At 43.5% G+C, this 21,353-nt stretch overlaps 1 protein-coding gene across 3 annotated transcripts in view; it reads right to left on the reverse strand.

Annotated features, from left to right (window-relative positions):
- Positions 1-19,919, reverse strand: part of SOX6 (SRY-box transcription factor 6) — a 539,429-nt gene extending 519,510 nt beyond the window's left edge. Inside the window, exon 1 of one of the 3 annotated variants that reach the window (XM_056851453.1) lies at positions 19,820-19,919. The gene's annotated coding sequence lies outside the window, so the exon portion shown is untranslated. Of the gene's footprint in view, positions 1-18,875; positions 19,152-19,819 lie in introns of those variants that run through there. The other 2 variants (XM_056851454.1, XM_056851452.1) reach the window with 2 other exon arrangements.
- Between the last annotated feature and the right edge of the window lie 1,434 nt (positions 19,920-21,353).

The raw sequence follows: 21,353 nt of genomic DNA on the forward strand, positions 1-21,353 counted from the left end.
ACCTTTGAATGGGAATGGTGGGGGAGAGGAATGCTGCCTGTGGCTGCCTCCTTCCCCCAGCGTGGTGTAGTGGCTGAGAACAGTGGACTCTAAATCTGGAGAAACGGGTTTGATCCCCTGCTCCTCCACATGAGCGGTGGACCCTACTCTGGTGAACTAGGTTGGTTTCCCCACTCCTCCACATGAAGCCTGCTGGGTGACCTTGGGCTAGTCCCAGTTCTCTCCGAACTCTCTCAAGCCCCACCTACCTCACAAGGTGTCTGTAGTGGGGAAAGGAAGGGACTGTGATTATAACCCACTTTGAGACTTCTTAAGGTTGAGAAAAGCAGGTTGTAAAAACCATCTCTCTCTCACACACACACACACTAGCCTAAAGTGCACCTCAGTAATGCTATAGGTTCATTCTGGGAACAGGACGCAAGTAAATATTATTAGAAAATCTGTGTCCTTCCTAAGCCTTTTTTAATTAAAGCATAAATATTGCATTCTTAACATAGACTAAATCCACAAAGCATTACACCATCCTCCCATCATAGTTACATAGATAATTAAAGGAGAGCAATTACATGAGTCCATAAAAGTTTCTTACCCCCCAAAGTAAATAGGTCACAGGCAAGAAGCCCCTTCTGAGAAGAAGAGCTTGGTCAATACAGCTTCCCGTATTTACAGGATTTTAAAATCATCTCCTAACAATAGCGAACAATCCCACTTGATAAGGGTCCACATTCTTGGCTAACCCATTATCTCATAACTTCAAACACCAAAGAAGGTTATCTATTCTTTAAATATCTTCTTAGAATATTTATAAATGTTAGCCCATTCTTGCTAGTCTTGATATTTGTTGTCGTTTACGATGGTTGTGAGACGACATATAATAGCATGGCCCATGCTAGGTTACTACATTTGTAGATTTGTATTCATAGACCTGCTGAAAATGTGGAGAATGTGTAATGCATGTTCGCACTCAATAAAGTGTTTGAAAATAAACTTGTATTTAGATGCATTTTACTTTAATTACATCAGTATTTTCATAACAAACAATACATGTGCTTAGGGGGTAAGGGTTTCTTTAACTAATCAAGTGGAAGAGACTCGAGTGCTAAAATCCACGGGTTAGGGGGCGCAAATTACTTGCCTTGCCCCGGGTGCTGACAACCCACGCTACGCCACTGCCTCCGGCAGAAGATGTAGACAAGAGACCAACCAATTCCTAGAGATTTGGGAGTAGTGCCTGGGACAGGAGCTTAGCGGGGATGTAATTTAGGGACACCAGATCTCCCGCTGAAGTGAAAGGCCTACCAACTTCTCCTTCTGTAAACCAATGGCCCACTGAGGATGGGTGGGGGAAAATGTTTTGAAAAGCAGCATCATGCTGACAGCAGGACATCACTTCCAAAAAATACCTGGAAGTAAGATCACATTGCCAGGATGATGCCAACATGACTCTCTAGGATTCAGGACAAAACTCTAATAACAGTATGAGAACAGATATCTCAGGCCACTGTTGCTTTTTTAATGAAACTTGTGGTTCCTCACGAAGTGCCTATAAGTAACAACTGATCCAGGCTCTAGAGAAACTCATAAGAACAGGAAGATGGTACTTACAATATAAGGATGAATTAACATGGGAAGTACACTACTGGTTATGCCCTTACAGCTCTAGGGTTTGCAAGTAACCAAACAGCAACTGTCAAAATGTCAAATTATTGATGGTAAATCCAGTGATAAATTATGTCTGAGAATTTTGAAAAAGAGAGAACAGAAATATATGTGTCCTAATTCTCCCCATGTCTATACAGTCACTTTTGATTGCAGATAAGGCCACACATACTTAAATGTTTCTCCAAACAATGCAATTTCCAGCACATAGCCCGACAAAAAGAAGGCTAAGCTAAAACCATTCTTCCAGGTATTACGCTTTCTATGTAGAGGAACTTATCCAGTTATGTGAACTTTCATCTATAGTCTGAAGTGGAACAGCCCATACATAGATATACCACTACAATGAGAATTATACCTACATCTGTCAGAAGCACCTACAGAAAAAGCAGGACTGAGTGTCCATTTAGAACATAAGAAAAGCCCTGCTGGATCAGACCAAGGCCCATCAAGTCCAGCAGTCTGTTCACACAGTGGCCAACCTGGTGCCTCTAGGAAGTCCCCAAACAAGGCGACTGCAGCAGCACCATCCTGCCTGTGTTCCACAGCACCTAAGATAATAGGCATGCTCCTCTGATCCTGGAGAGAATAGGTATGCATCATGACTAGTATCCATTTTAACAAGTAGCCATGAATACCCCTTTCCTCCATGAACATGTCCACTCCCCTCTTAAAGCCTTCCAAGACTATTTCAAAGACTATGCTTCATACTTCCTTACTCAATGCAGGGAGATATGGGATGGCTGCTATTTTTCTCTGCAACACCAGAGCAGAGAACAACCATACATTATTTTGTACTAAGGTATCAAGTACTTGCCCTGACCTGGATGGCCCAGGCTAGCCTGATCTCGTCAGATCTCAGAAGCTAAGCAGGGTCAGCCCTGGCTAGTATTTGGATGGGAGACCACCAAGGAAATCCAGGGTTGCTGTGCAGAGGAAGGCACTGGAAAACCACCTCTGTTAGTCTCTTGCCATGAAAACCCCAAAAGGGGTCGCCGTAAGTCGGCTGCGACTTGACGGCACTTTACACACACACACACACACACACACCAAGTACTTATCTTCTGTAATATCTGTGTTTTATTGGTGACATCAAAATATTTGCCCTTTGAAAAGCTATGCATAAATACACCCAAAAATGTGTGAGTCTATACACACACCTCTCTCTCTCACACACACACACAAAAGTTTAACTTCTTCCAAAACATTCAGAACTTTGCCGAATGGAGTACTCTGCTGCAGTTTATAAAGTGGGTTATATATGTGCTATGAGGTTTATGAACATTAGAACTGTTTAAAGTATGTTCAGCATGAATCAGAGCAAGTGGGTATTCAAGTTTTATCAACCAAGTATTTATTTACTTATGCAAAATTTCTTCCCCACCACTCAACTCAAAGGCCCCAAAGGTGTTTCACAAAATAAAGCAGAACACATTTTCCATAAAATAACATACATGAGGCAGTAAGAATAAAAACACAGAACAAGCCAGATATAACAATGATGAATTTAAAATGTAATCCTACAAAACAAGGATCAAAGTATGAAAACAGCAGCAAGCTCGACAATTCCTAAACTTCTCGTGAGAAATAAATGTTTCTCCATAGTTTCTTAAATAAGCCAAGGGATTGTACCAGGTAAGTGTCTCTTAAGAGGAAGATACCACCACAGACACAGCAAAACGTCTAGTGGGCACGAGTTTGACCTCTTACAGTAAAGCAAATCTTCTAGTAGATACAAGTTCGACCTCTGACGGTAAAGGAATTCAAAGCAGTCTGGATTAAAATAGGCAATGAAACTTGGGCATTAAAACTTAGAATCTTGACAAGCATCCAGAAGTACAAAGATATAAAAGACAGGCTGACAACTGCCCCGGAGGAGGAAAGTGTCCAGTCTTGAAATGAACATTATGGCATGTTAACCATTTAAAACAGTCCACTGCCTGACAATGAAGTTAGACTGGGGGGAAAAACAGCCAATCTACATTCACTGACAGAATGGCAAATACACTTTAAACAACTATCGGCTTATTCTAACAGACGACGGCAACTTAAGTGGGAGAATAGCTTATTATAGAGATCATAAATAACGCATTACATTTTAAGGTGAACTCTGCAATCTGTACCAGTTACAAACCACCCCATCTTCAAATTCATTTATTTTGTCTTCAGATTCACTGCATATACAAACACTGGTTAGTCTCAAAGATGTCAAAGATATCTGAAACTGGGACTAGTCCTAGCAAAGGTAAATATGTGCCTCTCAAAATATATGCCTCTCAAAAGGTACAGAAGTAGTGTAGCAAGCAAATATCAAGGAAGTAAATGTCTTTTTGCATATTAGAGTAATCCAAAGGAAACTTTAATGCCCTATACACTAAAATTACCTAGCCACCAGGGCCCTTGCCGAACAATCAACTAATGCCAGACTAATTTATCTGGGAGAAGGAAAGTTTATTTTTTCTGCTTCAATAAAAATATTAATATATAAATCACCCTGACCTGGATAGCTCAGGCTATCCTAATCTCGTCAAATCTCAGAAGCTAAGCAAGGTCAACCCTGGCAAGGATCTGGATGGGAGACCACCATGGAATACCAGGGTCATGACACGGAGGCAGGCAACGGCAAACCACCTTTGAACATCTCTTGCCTTGAAAACTCACCAAGGATCCAGCCTTAACTAACCAATATTTCTATCAACATGTGTTGATCTTTGAAAAGATGGGCACACACACTGCTATAAAAACAAATAACAGCACGCACAGGGTTTGTATTCAATGACTTCCTTCAACTAATAGTGTAATCTTCAGCAGAGTTACACCCAAAATGAATAACTCTGTTTATTACTGCACTTTACATCTCCCTATGATGGAGAGAGACTACCATCAAATGAATAAGATTTAGCAGAAGAGAGTCACTGGATACAAACCATAGTAACTAAACTCATTTCTCCAGAGTGTCCAGAAAAGTTGCAGAATTAAAAGGAAATTAAGATTTACCACAACCTCTCTAAGAAATCAAGAGCCCTGTGGCGCAGAGTGGTAAACTGCAGTGCTGCAGTCAAAAGCTCTGCTCACAACCTGAGCTCGATCACGGCGGAAGTCGCTTTCAAGTAGCCAGCTCAAGGTTGGCTCAGCCTTCCATCCTTCTGAGGTTGGTAAAATTAGTACCCAGCTTGCTGGGGGTCACGTACAGACGACTGGGGAAGGCAATGGCAAGCTACCCCATAAACATAGTCTGCCTAGTAAATGTTGTGATGTGACGTCACCCTGTGGGTCAGTAATGACCCAGTGCTTGCACAGGGGCCTACCTTTACCTTAATTACCTCTAAGAAATAGTTTGTTACAATATTTGCTCTTAATGAACGGCCAGAATAAGAAAAGTATACAAGACATTATTAACTTCCTGGGATAGCCCACTTAACCTGATCTTCATATTAGGAACAAAGCACAATATGTACATCCATAGTTAGGAGCCTGTGAATAGAACACGTCTTGTGGTACCTTAAAGACTAAGTGCACTATTAAAGCCTATTCTTTAGTAAGGCTACATAAATAAACAGTGCTGTTGGCCTCTGGTTTGAAAGAACTTATTAGTTCTCAGCTCCTCTCTTCCTTCGGAGTCTTCTTAAACCTGCCCAGCCCTTACCTTTTACAAGTTCCAATTTAATCTAGCAGCAGATGCCTGCTGCCCAGCCTGAAACAAGGTTAAAGCTCTCTTCCAGATGTTCTTTACCCACCAACACAGAGGGAAACAATAATCTGTAAAAGTATTCACCAAGTCAGTGCTTTCGAGTTAAGCACAGAGAGGAAGTGCTACTTCATGAAACAGGCTTTTAAATCCTAGTGGTGTAGCCATGTTAGTGTATTAAAGCAAAAACAAAAAGAAGTCTTGTGGCACCTTAAAGACTAACTGATTTATTAACATCCATGAAAAGGTTACATTTCGATAAATCTGTAAAGTCTTTTAAGTGCCACAAGGTTCTTTTTGTTTTACTTACATGACATAAGAATTCAAAGAGAGTTACGGCCCACACACGTACGCAAGTTCACTCAGAAACAAGTCCCAGTGATTTCAATGAGATTTATGTATTTATTTACAAAATTTATATGCCACCTTTCTACCTGATCAGGGCCACCAAAGTGGCTAATAATTAGATCACAGCATTATAAAACAGAGCACAAAACCAGTTAAAGCCAAAACTGAAATACATATGTAAAAGCACAGAGAGAACACTTAAAACAGGTGGGAAGATGGGGTCATTGAGAGAAAACCAGACTAAACCTGCTGGTGGGAAGCAGGCACAGGACGGCAGTCTTAGAAACAGCAGAGCAATTTGGAGCGAGACCCATTTGCTGTTCACAGGGAATATAGTCCATACATATGTCACAACAAACACATGAAGCTGCCTTATACTGAACCAGACCCTCGGTCCATCAAAATCAGTATTGTCCACTCAGACTGGCAGCGGCTCTCCAGCACCTACTCGCCTAGCCCCTTTAACTGGAGATGCCGGGGATTGAATCTGAGACCTTCTGCATGTCAAGCAGATGCTCGACCACTGAGCTACGGCCCCTCCCCACTAGTACCACTAATGGAGAACACAAGTTTTGCCTTTCCCCCCATCTTTACCACCAATAGTTAATTAACTGGTGACATTTTTACTTTGAATATTTAATCCCTTTCCCTGTATAATCAACTTGCTATATTCCCACTTCTCAAAAAGACAGGGGGGGGGGGGAGAGAGAACATTAGTCAAGAAAAAGGCAGATCATAGCCACCTCAAATGTATGCCAGTCATTTAGAAAAAGCCAAATTTAGCTGAGCAGAAATTGTTTACCTCCATATAAAATTACTGCACCAATACACAAAAGCTCGATTCTACACAAATGCCGCAGGTTTATACCATAATTAGGAAGTACACTGGTGACTTCATGCTCAAGGCTGCAGCTCTGGCAACTTCCTTCTTTGATGTTATGAATGTTCAACATTCTTTCTCTCCACCTTCTCTTTTCTGATCGTTTTTACCAGGAGTGGAAGAGAAGTAGCATTCATTTAGCACTCCCCTCCTTATAAAGGTACACCCTTAAGCATATATATCCCAAACTAGACAAAATAATTTCAACTGAGCTTAAAACTGAAATGGAAACACACTTCACTGGTTCAACACAACTACTTGTAAAAATCTCTGCTTCTAGCAAACATGGTTGTTAAAATCTAATCACACTAATGAAGATGACAAGAGAAGGGCCTTAATATAAAGTAGCATGCTTGTGTATATGACTACATTCAATGATAATAACTTTTTTAAAAAAAGAGGTCATTTGTGGCCCTTTAAGAAAGCTCCCTTTTGCTTTGGAAACAAGTGGGGAACCCACATGGAGTTGTGGGTGTCACTTCATTTTGCCCGGTATCTGCTTCCCCACACTATACCTTTCTCTCCTCCTAAAGGAGGGTCATTCCTGACCCATGGGATGATGTCACATCCCGACGTTTACTAGGCAGACTTTGTTTAGGGGGTGGTTTGCCAGTGCCTTCCCCAGTCATCTTCCCTTTACCCCCAGCAAGCTGGGTACTCATTTTACCGACCTCGGAAGGATGGAAGGCTGAGTCAACCTTGAGCCCAATTCCTAGTCTGACACCCTAACTATTATACCACACTATCTCTCTGCTTAAATTATGCCAAACTGAATTATTTAAGAGGGCTTTTCTGTGCAGGCACATCAGACTAAATGTTTCACAACGTTACTTAGATAAATTATTAGGGATTGTGGTCTATACTACTGTGTATAGCTTGCTGAAACCAGGATGCTACCATGTAATGTTTGCATCATGGAATGTGTAATGTTTACTTACACTTTGCTTCAGGTTCTGTTTTAAGACTTCGGGTTGGTTCTACAACCCTAATTCCTACGGTACTGCTCAGTGAATGTCCCATCCTGTCAATTGTATTGACTCACTCGGTTGCAATTTGCCTTGAGCCCATGTGAGAAAGGCAGACTATAAATAACATAAATAAATGCTTTCATTCACACATCAGGACACTCCTGCTTTTTGTGTGCTAATCTTCAGTTCCTTACCTGAGCTGTAAACCAGTCCCGTCATCTCAGGAGCGGCCGTCAGGCAGCATGGAGGTGCTGCCAACAGATGGGAGAATCTCAGAAGCACCAGTGCCCACATTTCCTCTCAGGCCTAACCTAAAACATGGCCTTAATGAGAACCATTCCAATACTTGATGACTAGGGAAATAAAGCCCTATGCTTCTCTCAATACACTGTAACAGTAGCTATGATATCACTATTTTATTGCTGAGTTTGCAAGTTAGCCAAGAGTTGAAGCACTTTTTAACTGTCAATGAACCTTGTTTGCTTAGGGTTACTTTCACCTTGGACAGTTAATTGAAACAGTTACAGAAAAGTTAGATTAATTGCTTTTTAATAGAGGTTAAGAGTAGAAATTGGCCTTCTTATCTTGCTATATCAGATGTAACTCATATGCACATGCTGATTGGCTTATTTGCAGTTATGTTGATTACCTCATATTTAGCTATGAACCAATCAGTTATCTAGATAATCACAGGATTGTGATAGAACAGATTTAGAGAAAGATAAGTGTTATTTTTTTTCTATAAATATGCACTCATATGACACGCACATCAAGATTTCTCTGAATGGAAGTCTTGGAAGAAGACTAGGTGACTTGGGCTTTTGATAATCCCTAAAAGCAGTGAGACAAAAGATGAAACCTGATTTGCTTTTAAAACTACTACTTGCTATAATACGATTAAGCAATGCTAGGAACTTTGATAATCTTAGCATTTATTTTCACAGTAATTGTAGAGTTAACTTCTTCATGCCTTTTTTTCTATCTTGCTCAATAAGAAGAATATTTTCTCATTTCAACAAAAGATAACAGTTTCTACAGGTGCTGTCTGGTTTGCTGGTTAACAGTTCAAAGGACCAAACAACCAGCTTACTCTTTTATATTATCAGAATTAAAGATTGTTAATCACCTTTAATAGATTAATCCTAGAGATCTCTGCTGCTAAACAGTTTTGCACAGGCAAAGCCTTCAAAATTGTTTATGTACTCTAATAGGATGTGGGAGGGAATCTCTCATTACAATACTTGATTCTCAATGTGGTCCCATTTGTGGATACTTAAATCCAGAGGCTGTGGCCATGGACAGACGAGACATCTTTCTAGAAACCTGAGGGAATTCACAGGTTTGCACTGTGGGAATTAGCACCCTCCAAAATTACAGAAGTGGTACCTGTAGCTTTAAGAAATAAATGACCTCAATGGCTGTTGTTAGGCAACCACAATATTGCCAGCTAGCCAGCCTTGGATTCTGTAAGTAAAAGACAATGGGAGGGGCAGGGGCCTTCCAGGGCTGATTTGGAGGATTTATCGGGGCAGGCAGCAACTACCAGATGACATGATACCATGAAACTTGTATGGTTCAACCCAGGCCTGTCTGCTTGCTACGGTTCAACAGCAACCCACCCCTGATAACCAGTGTTGTATAGACGTTAGCGTTTCAGATTAGGATCTGTGAGATTCAAATCACCATTCTGCTGTGGAAGCTCACTGGCACCATGCATCTTGGCCAGAGTTTTCCCAGGGATTGGTTGCCAAGTGAAGGGAAGGAGGGAAAGCTGAAGAGGTGGGGGAGGTAGATAAAAGTAGGTTAGCTGGTGGGTGGGAAGGAGAGAAAATAGTAGGGAAATGTGAGGTTATGGGAGGTTGCTAGGAGAAGGGAAAGAGGAAACAGTGTGGGGAGAGGGATACAAAGGAATTGAGGTGCCTCCTGAAAGTGCTTGTGGGTTCCCTACTTGCAACTGTATCAGCAGCTCCCGCTGCACAACTGGGGCATAGTTTTCCCAGGTAGAGGCTTCAAGAGAGAGGGAACGAGGGAAAGCTGAAGATGGGGGCAGATAAAGACAGGTTGGCTGGTGGGTGGGAAGGACAGCAGACAGCAGGAAGAGACTATGGGGGCTTTCAGCATAGGGAAAGAGGAAATGGTGGGGGAGGGTTATAAGAGATGCCCCTGCAAGTTCTTGCAGGTTCACTGCTTGTACATTTCTAGCAATGGCAGTCATTCAAGTACCCACACACTTTTATGCAAAAATTAAGACCAAATGTAGGTACAACACAGTTGATGGCACAACAACACATTTTAAAAAGAGTAAAATAATTAGAAATGGAATTCGGGGGGGGTTGCAAAAGCTTACACTATATTATACTATGAAGTGAGACCCAAATATGTATTATCTGCATTTCAATTAAATAATGACAAGTAGCAATCCATCAGTATAATGAGAATCAAGTGTTTAGAGTTCCTGATTCACTATATCCATCTCCAGAAGCCCAGCCTCTCCTTCTGAAATCTCTCATAAAACAGGAGATTGAGTCTACTTAACTTTTTACAACTATTTGATAATATAAAAACAACATCCCTTATGCACATTCACACCTTTCATGCAGAAGGCTCCCAAAGTACTCTACATGCTACATAGCACTAGGGATCTTGCACTAACTGAGGCTAGAGGTGGATTCACATGACTGAGATTATATTACTCTTAACACAAGTTAATTTTACTTTCACCCACCATATTCTCCACATAAATGAGATCATGCAAAATATCTCATACATACTAGGATCATGGAATGACATAAGCTCAACAAGTCTCAAAAAGGCTATTTGTTGTTTGAATTATTCTGCAACATGAACATATATTTTGGATCCTATGCATGACCTAACTCTACAGAGCTCTCACTAAGAAGTGACTGGAAAATTTTTGTCTCTTCACCATCAGAGAAAAATGATTGTGTGAACCTACATCTATCATACCAGTATCACAGAACACTGTATATGCTGACTACGTTTGTCAACAGAGGTTCAATTGCAAAATAGCTGAGAAGGAGCTCACTGCTGCTTTAGAATGCTCTCATTTTACTTTACATTTATGCCAAAGCCATAGAAGAAGAAAAAGCAAGATTACAACCCTTCACATATTCCTACCACCCATATATATTTAGGAGGAATAAGAGTGTTTTATGTGAGTCAGTTAGAAGTATAGGAGAACGTAAATAAACAACTTTATCCTATCCTTGCTGGAATTTGGCCATGATACAGAAGGTCAAACGCTTACAAAGATAAATGATGCCTATCCCTCTATTCATCTAACACAGTTTGCTATAAAATTTCACCCAAAATACTATTTTGTAGTTTCCATCGTTATTCAAATATCATTCTCTTAATACAATCCCAAATTTAAAATTAAGAATACAAGGCCAGGTGTTGGGTAGGTAACAATAAAATTGTCTCTAAAAGGTCACTTCCAAGAGACACAAAACAATATCTAAAACATACATTTCCATTGCTTTTAAAACAATTTTTGAGTATTAAACAGAAGTTAAGAAAAGAACAACTTCCCCACAAATATATCAAAGCGTGCCTGGAGCAGAGAGCATTCTTCAGAGTAATTTGCTCATTCTTTTTGCATTGTGTAAGGGATTAGTCAGAACAAGCAAATATTCATTGTATCTTTAAAAGGAAAAGTCTCCCTGATCATTCAGTGGATTTATTCTAAAATGCAACCTTTAGTGCTCTTGTCAATTAGTCTATGAAAATAGTTCCATTCTGACCTGAAAATTAAAGAATTTTTTCTAATCAAAAAAGAAGGAAATATATAGAAAGGGTTGGGAGGGGAAAGTCTTAGGAAACAGTAAGAGAATCTGAATATAAACAAGCCATCATTCTGGTAAGAGGAAATACAAACAACTGGAATAAAAATAGTTGATGCACAAAAGCCATAATGAGGGGGTTGCTCAAAAAAAATAAAATAGCTCTGGCTTTGAATGGCTTGGATAAAATACAAATTATCCACAGAAAAAAGTGTGGACTGGCATAAATGTCCGTGCAAAATTGCAAGTGTATTTCTAGAAGTATTCAAGTAGCAACTGGGTGCATTCAGCACAAGGTCCCAACAATGCTCTGCTTAAGTGATAGCACAGAGTCCAAACCACTGCATTTTAATTACTTTGCAGCCTCAGATATATTGCTTTGATATGGAAATGTTCTTGTTCTCTCATCTTCACATACGGTCTCATGCACAGAAATCTTTATTTGATTCATAAAAAATAAACTAGAATCCAATCTCAACACCTGACCTCAGTGCTTAGAAGTTTTTTTGCTAAGCATAGTGTCACTATAAAAAGAATGGCTAATATTGGTGTAAAGTCAGATATTTTGAGCAATGATATGAAGGGTCTGCAGTTAGGAATCAAATCAATACAGAATCTCCAAGATGTTAAGGTTTCATTCCATATTCTAACAGTGAACTAGACCAATAATGGATTATATACTTTTACTGTATACAAGTGGCAAATACAGCACACGTTCCAATACTATTCTTGCCTCCAACTTAGGAGACGTACTTTAGGCGTAACAAGTTACAGCACCATATATAAACAATTATATATATATATATATATATATATATATATATATATATATATATATATATATATATATATATATATATATACACACACACACACACATATACCCACAAGATTCTTAAAACTATCAATGCAAAAATTATTTTAAAACAGGGCTGCATATATCTTCATATTGAATAAAGTGAATATTTATATGAAAATGCAAGTTTTCACCATGACTGTCACTACTGGGACAACTCACAATAAAGACAATCACTGTAACTGGCCAAGGCTATTAACTGTGGCATTGCTGCTTGTCAGATTCTATCCAACATTCAGAAAAGAGTCAAAAAGAAAATATGACCAATTTTGCTTGCAAAATTTTCTTTATGTATAAAAAATACAAGCTTTTACATCGCTGTTGTAGATACTGACTCTCCTCTAAAACATCTGGTTGTACGTTACCTGTGTTTCATCATTTCTGTTACCTTTATGCACTTAATATGATATTTTTAAGTACATTAACTTGATGGAATGTTTTGCTTTACTTCAAAAACATCAGCTTATCTACCTGCATTTTGAATAGCCAACCAGGTTCTCTAATTAACTTTACCATTAAGTACTTCCAAACAGAGGTTTTTTTAAAAGTTTTAAGTGAAGAGTTCTCTTGCTTTGGAAATGCTTGCAAGGTTATAACTGATAGAAGAACTGTCAAATATGCAAGGAGGAGGGAAGAAATCAGTATGTACTGATTCTTGTTTCTTTAACAGAAATCCATTTTTCAAGTTCTACTAATTGAAAGAGAATTATTTAAAACTTCACTGAATACTTGAATATATGATAGCTATGTGTAACAGTTTCATCAATGTCAAATAACTCAGGACTTCCTAAGATATAGCAAACTGAAAATTGGCACAAAATTATTCATGGCAAATACCAGCAAATATTAAACCAAACAAAAAGAATTACAGGAATAATTTGCATTTCCGCATGCCATTGGCAAAGCCCAGTATGTCATTTTCCCCAAAATGGTGGATTTTAGTACTAATTTATCTCATATTCCTTCTTTGTGGTATGTTCAGAACACAGATAGTCTACACGTCTACATTCATGCGACAACTAAGATTCCAGCCCAGAAACACCCTACTGAATCTTTGACTTCTATAACCATTCCTTTTTACCAGCTGATATAGTCCTAGAAAATACAGTTCCTGAAATGCCATTCAATAACAATAAAAATTAATATTAATTGAGCACACTGGAAATGAAGTTCTCACTTGCCCTACAGGAACAGCCTGTTTTCCGGTCAAGGCTGTGAAAAGAGATGGAAAGACACATTTTGGATCAACAACCTTCTGACTGAGGAGATGAAATCTCCTAATTAGTTTTTAGTCCGCTAGGCCTGGAACAAACGACATCCAAATTACTGTGGTATTGTATAAAGTATGTCAGAATTCTGGTACCATTCAAAAAGCTCAAGTGTACTTTCATAATCTGCACTATGATCCTAAACACATCAATAAGGCTACAAATCCCACTAATTGTAATTACCTTCAAGTAAACATTATATAGTAGCAGTTAATACTGTTACTGTATGTTACTATCAAACATTTCAAAAAGCAGTGTACAGAATTAACTGTGAAATTCTTTACTAGGTTATTCAGGTAAGATGTTAGCCTGAACTGGTGTGTATACACACAACCAAACGGCATACTAAGTACCAACCAAATGCAACACGCACCCAGTGTAAATGCATTATGAATAAACACAGATTATGGGGGGGGGGATTTAAACATGGAATTGCTTTTCTTCCATAAAGTATTGTTTTGCATGACATGTATTATATAAATAAAAGGTAGCCACCTTTTAATTGTGGCCCAGATATTTTAGAAGCGCATCGACTACAGAAGATTAATGGATACACTTTCCAAGGGGTTATTTCCCAGGGTGATTTAAAGTGCTTGATAGACATCAAAACATTATGATTGTCCACCAGAAACAAAATATGTATTTTACTCTCATTGTAAAAAGACCTGGCCTCAATTTTTTTTACAATATTTTCCAGTGAATGCATGCAAAATACTTTCATTGATTCCCCCCCCCATCCAAGCAGAGACTTGCCTGAACTGATCCACATTAACCCCTCATTAAAATATGCCTGGTCAAAACATCAGAAATGCACTACAATAGGGGATACAAAACTGAACCAAACAGTTTCACATTTTGTAACAGGTTTCTAGCTCAGCATGAAGTGCTACAATATTTTCACACCGTCAAATTCCATAAGTAATTTAAAACTTTGTCGAAGGCTTTCACGGTCAGAGTTCATTGGTTCTTGTAGGTTATCCGGGCTGTGTAACCGTGGTCTTGGAATTTTTTTTCCTGACGTTTCGCCAGCAACTGTGGCAGGCATCTTCAGAGTAGCAACACTGAAGGACAGTGTCTCTCTTTAAATTTAAAACTTGCTTCTATTTTAAGACTGAAGGGGCTGGAACATGCACGCTTTAAGAGAGAAATCCTACGCCTACTTTACTTTGGAGCAAACCCCATTGATTCTGTGAGAATGGGCTCCGGTCTTTCATTGCAACAGGACGTAATTCTTGACTTGGTCTGTGTAATCTGCCTCGAGCCCCCGAGAAATCTTGCTCTGTGAATCCGAACACAGATTGGCCACATCACTGACACCCTATGGACGTCTTTCATTTGCCTGGCCTGTTCACTCTTGAGAGCGTACTCACTAGCATGAGCCCAAAATATATACCCACATTGGTTTGACGGCACAAAAGCATATCAGCTGCAAACTCCTGTGTGTATTTAAAGAAGAGTGATAAGAATAAGAGTGTGTCACTAATTTTATTGACGTTAGCCATATACTGTTTACTTTCCAAAATAAATTGTTCAAACCATCTTAAGTCAACCAATAACGTAATAGTATGCAACATTACTGAGAGACAGAATATACACTCTAAGTAATTATGCACATAATTGAACAGTGGTGTGAAAAGAAGGGGCCTGCTCACACTATAGTATCTGCTTAAACCTATGGGTACGCAGCAATGTATGAAGCTAAGGGCGGGGAAACGGTTTACCCGCGCCCCCCTAACAGGTACAACAGTCACAACTAAATTTTAAGACTGAAGGGGCTGGAACGTGCACGCAATCCTACGCCTACTTTACTTCGGAGCAAACCCCATTGCTTCTGTGAGAATGGGCTCCGGTCTTTCATTGCAACAGGACGTAATTCTTGACTTGCCCCGAGAAATCTTGCCCTGTGAATCCCAACACAGATTGGCCACATCACTGACACCCGACGGGCATCTTTCATTTGCTAAACTAAATTGATCCCGAAGTATTTCAGCCGGTGAGGCCCGCGCAAATGGGTTGGGGCACTATGAACGGTCCCGGCGGGCTGGGGGAGGGCTCCCCCAAGCTGCGAATGAATGGGAAGGAAGAGCGTGAGTCCCAGCCGGCAGCGCCTTCCCCACCGCGCCAGCCTCGTGGCGAGGCTCGACTGGGCAGCCCCCAAGGAGAGTGACTCCAGCCTCGGCCCATTGCAAGGAATGGGCTGAGACCGGAGTCCCTCTCCCCCGGGAATGCCCCGTGAGGCTCTACCGCGCGAGTCCTCCGCTGCCGGCCTGCCGCTGCCCTCCCCTGCATTGTTGCCACCGCCGCCGCACCATCTGTAGGGAAACTCTGCGGGGAAACCCGCTAAATCCCGGGGGGGGGGGCGCCTCACCACCCCACATTCCCCGCGGGGCCCTGCCGCGGCCGACGCACTTAGCCGCCACCGTATCCCTCCTCCTCCTCCTGCAATAGCTGTATCTGAAGAAGGGAGCTGTGGCTCACGAAAGCTGCCAGAAAATATTTCTGTGAGTCTTTTAAGGGGCTCCTGGACTCTTGCCCTTTTCTACTACTGCAGACAGACTAACCCTGGGGATTATGCAACCCCCTAGTCGCTCCCAGGGTTAGCGCGCTCTAGTTTGAAGAAGTTCGACCTTCCCCCTCCCCTCCTCTCCTCTCGCCCGGCGGGAGAGCGCGCGCGCTCCGCGAGCACGAGCCTCCTTCCCAACTAACCCTAAGAGCTCGGCGCCTTCCTTCCGCGGGGAGCGAGGAGGTCACTGATTGGAGGGAAGGGGCCGGGGATGCAAATGACCCCCCTCCCTCCCTCCCTCCCTCCCGAGCCCGGGCAGCCCCTGCGGCCTCGCGCTCCGCGGAAGAGCATCCATGGCCCTGGGCTGCAGCGGCGGCAGCAGCTTCCCTGCAAGCTCTCTGCTCCTTGCGGCTGCGGAGGCCGCCCGGGCAGGCCGGCGGCCCTCCCTTCCTCCCTCGGGACTTTCCCCCCCCCCCTTGTCTGGTTCCTCCAGCAATTGGGGTTGGGGGCTGAGGGCAGGTGCAGTGCTCACGCTCTGGGGGGCTTTCGAAAGATGCGGTTGCAACATGGCGAGGTGGGGGGGGGGGGAGTCTGTTTTCTCCCGCCGCACCAAACCGGACTGACTTCGTAGCGCCGTCCGCCGCCAGAGTTACTTTGCAGGGGGGGGGGGGAGTCTCTTGCCAAACTGGCATTTGCTGTCTGGATTCCAAGCACATTTGGAAGGATTGCTTTTCTGTGTATTCTTTGGCTTTTAATAGCTCTCTAAGGGGGGGGAGGGCTTGGGGGGGGGAAAGCGAGAGACTCGATTGTTTTCTTCCTCCCCCCCCACCCCACCCCTTTCCTCTCTCGCTGCCGATTCTCGATTCGGTCCCAAAGTTTGAAGGAGTCGAACTGGCGGATCCCGAATGCCGGCGATTGCGGGAGGCCGGCCACAGCAGTATACCCCTGGATAGCAATGGAGACAATGTGCTGAATTGGCAGTCTAATTATAAATGTGGCATTTGGACCTCCTTTCGGTCCCAGTGCCACCTTACCTTATGAGGGAACTTCGACTACAGCAACTGTTCAAAACAAAATGCCATTACAGGATCAGCTTCGCCCAACACTGGGACTGGCCGGGGGATTGTTTTACCAACAGCCTTTCTCACTTAACACAAGAATGTATTATAAGGAGCGCAGCTATGGAGGAGGAGGAGGAGGAGGCCGAGTTTAAAGCGAACGCTTAAGAGGTTCTCTGCCAGGTGTCGAGCTACTTCAAGCTGCGAACGTCATCCAAGTAACCTAATTATTTTCTTGCAGATATGTACCTCCCTAAAAAGACATCGGAGAGGAGAGGGGATCGATTTTATTTTTGAAGAACACGGACTAGAGATGGTGACCGGGTATTAAAGGGGGATGTTAGACGTGAGCAAATCGGATGCAAAAAGAAAAGAAAAAAAATACACACGCGCACCCCATAAATTATTTGGTACAAGGCACCGTTCCGAAAAGTTTCACCCAACAGAAACTGCATGTCAAATGTGTCCATTTCTTTTGCAATGACGTGTTTGGTGGCGGGGGTTTAATTCGCTGAGTGGTCAGGGACGTTTCAGTACAAGTGCAGCCTAAGTTCAAGCCACCACGCCGTTGCTCCCCTCTCCCCCTCCTCTTCACACATTACTACGCGATTTTCCCAAAAGAGAACATATGCAGTGTTGGGCCGAGACGGCCATCGTCAGATATCAGATCGTCATTAAAAGACGGGAATGTTTTTAAAGGTTTCCCTTCACCCCACCCCAGCACCATGAAAATTGGAATTAAATTAAAACTTGCTCATCTTACACCGAAAGGCTTTTTTTTTGGGGGGGGGTAAGATATCTGTATAACAACAGACGAAAAGACGCTTGTTTATCTCGGAAAGTGTTTTTTGGGGAAACACCCTAGAGGACACCGTTAATCTCCGGACCGCAGGCTCCCAAGCCCGGGCGAGATCACCCTGACGCCCAGACACAACAATACTCAAGTTGCCTTTTCGCGTTTGCCATTTGCCCTCTCTTCTCGCCGCCCTTTAAAAAAGGAAAGGGGGAGGGAGAAAAAAACACACCCGGGAAACGAGTCCTGTGCGAAGCGGAGGCGGCAGCAATCGAATCAAGATGATCTGTTGCCTCCCATTGACCCCAAGGCCCTGCTCTCTTCCCAAGCCAAGCACCCAAGGGACCCTGACGGCGAACCAGCCCCGCACCGAGAAGGAAAGCTGAACTGCACAAGAGCCCCTCACCACAGAAAGCCGGCTACAGTATTTGCTTGTGTGTTGTGATGTGTGTGCATCGCTTGTGCGGGTGCCCACAGCTGCGTGGGCAGCCTCGCGTGTGCGCGCACACCCACCCACCCACACACGTTGGTGGCCCATCTCATCCACGACTCTGTTTCACCACTGAACCAAGCGGCGAAGCCTTCGCCCCTCCTGATCGTTCTCCCTGCTTAGAGAGAGACGCAACCCAGCATATGTCGCTGTAGTGATGCATGAATCTTTGCAGGGCAGTAGTTCAAAAGAGCACAAAGCGAAACTCTTCGGACCGTCGGATGCGAACGCAGAGTGGCATGCAGTTTTGGAAGGACAACCCAAACTTTAACAAAACAGTAACATGCTCTTAAAAAAAAAAAAAAACCCTTTCAAGATAAACACACCAACATGTTTTACATATCCGTAATTAAAAATAGATTCTTCTCCAAGCAAGAAGCAGCACTGAAAAGGAAAAGGAGGAGAGCAAAACGCCTTCTACAGCACCTTGCCTTACTCACATTTCTGCAAGCCCTTTAAAAAACTGTTCAACATAGCTTCGCTGCGTTTAGATTGGCAAGCAATAAGAATAGAAAATAACAAAACTGAATGCAAGAAAGAAAATACTTCCTGGGAACTTACTTTGCGTTTACTTTAGGCACTATTCTTTTCGTCCAGCTCGTAAAGGAAGCCGTTTTGTCCAGGTTAGGTATTGTCTGCTTATGGATCAGCCTGTGGCTACGGGGTTTATTTTAATTTATGGCTTATGCATTCTTTTAAGGTCGATTTGCATGACCTCCGGCAAGAGCTAAGACACAGCGAGAAATCCTCAGCTGAATGTTGGGCGAGCCCACAATGCAGCCAAGAGCTCCCCTTCTCATGGTGTAAGCAGAGCCCTGTGTGTTGTTGGGCTCTCTCTCTCTCTTTTTTTTTTTCTCCCCCTCCCTGTGGAACACAAATTAGGGTGTGATATCAATTTTAAAGTTTTCAGTATAACTTTATCCCAGCCTCTGCCTGTAGAAAGATAAGGCGCTACTGAAACGGCAACTCCTCGATATGCTGCCCCTCTGTGGCCAAATGTAGCATCACCGCCCGGCGGTCCAATACCGCTCTCTTTTCTTTTCTCTCTCGCTTTAAAAAGATCTGCTGCACAGATATATTAGCAACTCTAGCGGCGAACTTCTCGGAAAGTTTACCCACCTCAAAGTTAACGGAGGACTTAAAGGCACCAGGAAAGCACCTTGTTCTGCCATCCTTACTGTTTCTACGGGTAAGGACCACCCCCCCTTCAGAAGAATGACAGCAGCTCTGCTCTCCTAAGATTGATTTAAGGGCTTTATGTCCCCCCCCTCTCGCTCCCTCGCCTGCCTATGTTAGTATGTCTCTTACGTACAGTATCTCTCTAGCGCCATGTGTTCGCAGACAGCGGGCGATCTTAAAATACAACGCTGATCTGTCACTACGTTTTAAAATAGACACCACTTGAAAGGGCGGAAGGAGGGGGGGAGAAGAAGCAGCAGCAGTGTTGTGATTTCAGAGAAGCGGGATCGTTTTCTGCAGCCCCGGGATCCTCTCGGACAACTCACCTAGGGTTAGAAGCGCAAGGGCTTTCTCCACCAGTCCGCCTTTTCCCATCCCAGTCGCCGCCGCCAACACCATCGCCCTCCCCCCCAAAAAACTAGTAGTAAGCGACCGTGCCGGGGGATTCATTCACAAATCTCTTAACTTCATAATCTGCCTCCGGACGCCGCGGTTGCTGCGGCGGGCGGCTGCTTTGGTCAATGGCAACTAACAAGCCCTTAAAGCCAGCGCGGGGAGGCTACCGTATTCTCTGGTATAAAGCGACACAAATGAAAACGTGGAAATCCCTTTTCAGAACACGCCCCCCCTCCTCCTCCCCGTAAGGAAAAACAACAACACCCCACAGCAAAGGCGGGCTGCACCACACACAAGACCACACAACAACAACAACAGGTATCAGCAACACAATAGCTCCGGGTGGCTTTCTTTTCCGAGTTACCTCCTTAAGAGATCCAGTGTCGAGATTTTTTTTTTTAAGTCTTGGGGGGGTCCTGGGAAGGGGGAAGGTTGCAGCAGCGGGCAGGAAGGAGACAGAAGGAGGTGAGTGAGTGACTGCAGGGTGACTAAAGCTGGGAATAATATACTAACGAAAGAAATCAGCTCCGTGAGCTACAGGCAAAGCAGCTGGTTGGTGTTTCCTCCAGGCCATAGATAATGCAGGATCCGTACGGTTAGTAGAAGTTTGCTGACGGGTTGCCTGGAGATTGAGTTACAATCGGGTTCATTAATATTTGTTTGTTGGGCTTGGCTTCCCTCCTCCTCCTCCTCCTTCCCCCCCCCCGTCTCTCTCCCTCTCCCTCCAGATACAAGCGAAGGCGCTGGTTTACTCCTGTCAATCTAGGCAATCAATGCGGGGGGGGGGGGGCCTGTCGTAAGTATTCAAAGCATTTCCCGTCGTGCAGCATCAGAAAGTGAGTGGCCAGGGGCATTGATCTGAGAAAGGCGGAAGGAGGCAGGGCTGCAACCCCCCCCCCCACCCTGACAGCAAAGACGAGACATCGTACAAGCGCACAGCCGAGAGGCAGGCAGGCAGGGAAGGAGGGAGCGAGGGACCGAGCCACGGAAGGGAAAGTGAGCGCGCGAAAGAGAAAGTGGAAACTCTTTTTTTTTCTCCCCTCCCGCTGGCCTCTCCTCCTCTCCCCCCCCCAACACAAGCGCGCCCGCTCCTCGCCACTCGCAATGCAGACGGCTGCCATCCGGGCGCTCTTCCCCGGGGGCTGCAAGTCAGCCCCCCCCCCCCGCGCCCCCACTGGACGAGGTTGTACTTTGCGCTGAGTGAAAAGTCGCTCCTAGGCTCGCGATTCCAAGCGGGCCGACTCGAGAGCAAAGCCCCGCGAAGCCCAGCAGGATTTCACTCCCAGTAGACGTGTTTAGAAGCCACTTGGGCACGCGGGGAGGTTTTGCCTCGGACTTGCCGCTCTCGAGATGCGCGCTTCCCCCATCTGCGTCCTCAAAAGTCCGCAGGGTTGGTTGAGTTTGGAGGATTCGGTTGGGGGAAACGTGCATCTAGAGAGTGGCAGAGCCTCCCGTGCATAAATG

This window comes from Euleptes europaea, chromosome 6 (assembly GCF_029931775.1).
Source record: "Euleptes europaea isolate rEulEur1 chromosome 6, rEulEur1.hap1, whole genome shotgun sequence".
NCBI classification, from domain to species: Eukaryota; Metazoa; Chordata; class Lepidosauria; order Squamata; family Sphaerodactylidae; genus Euleptes; species Euleptes europaea.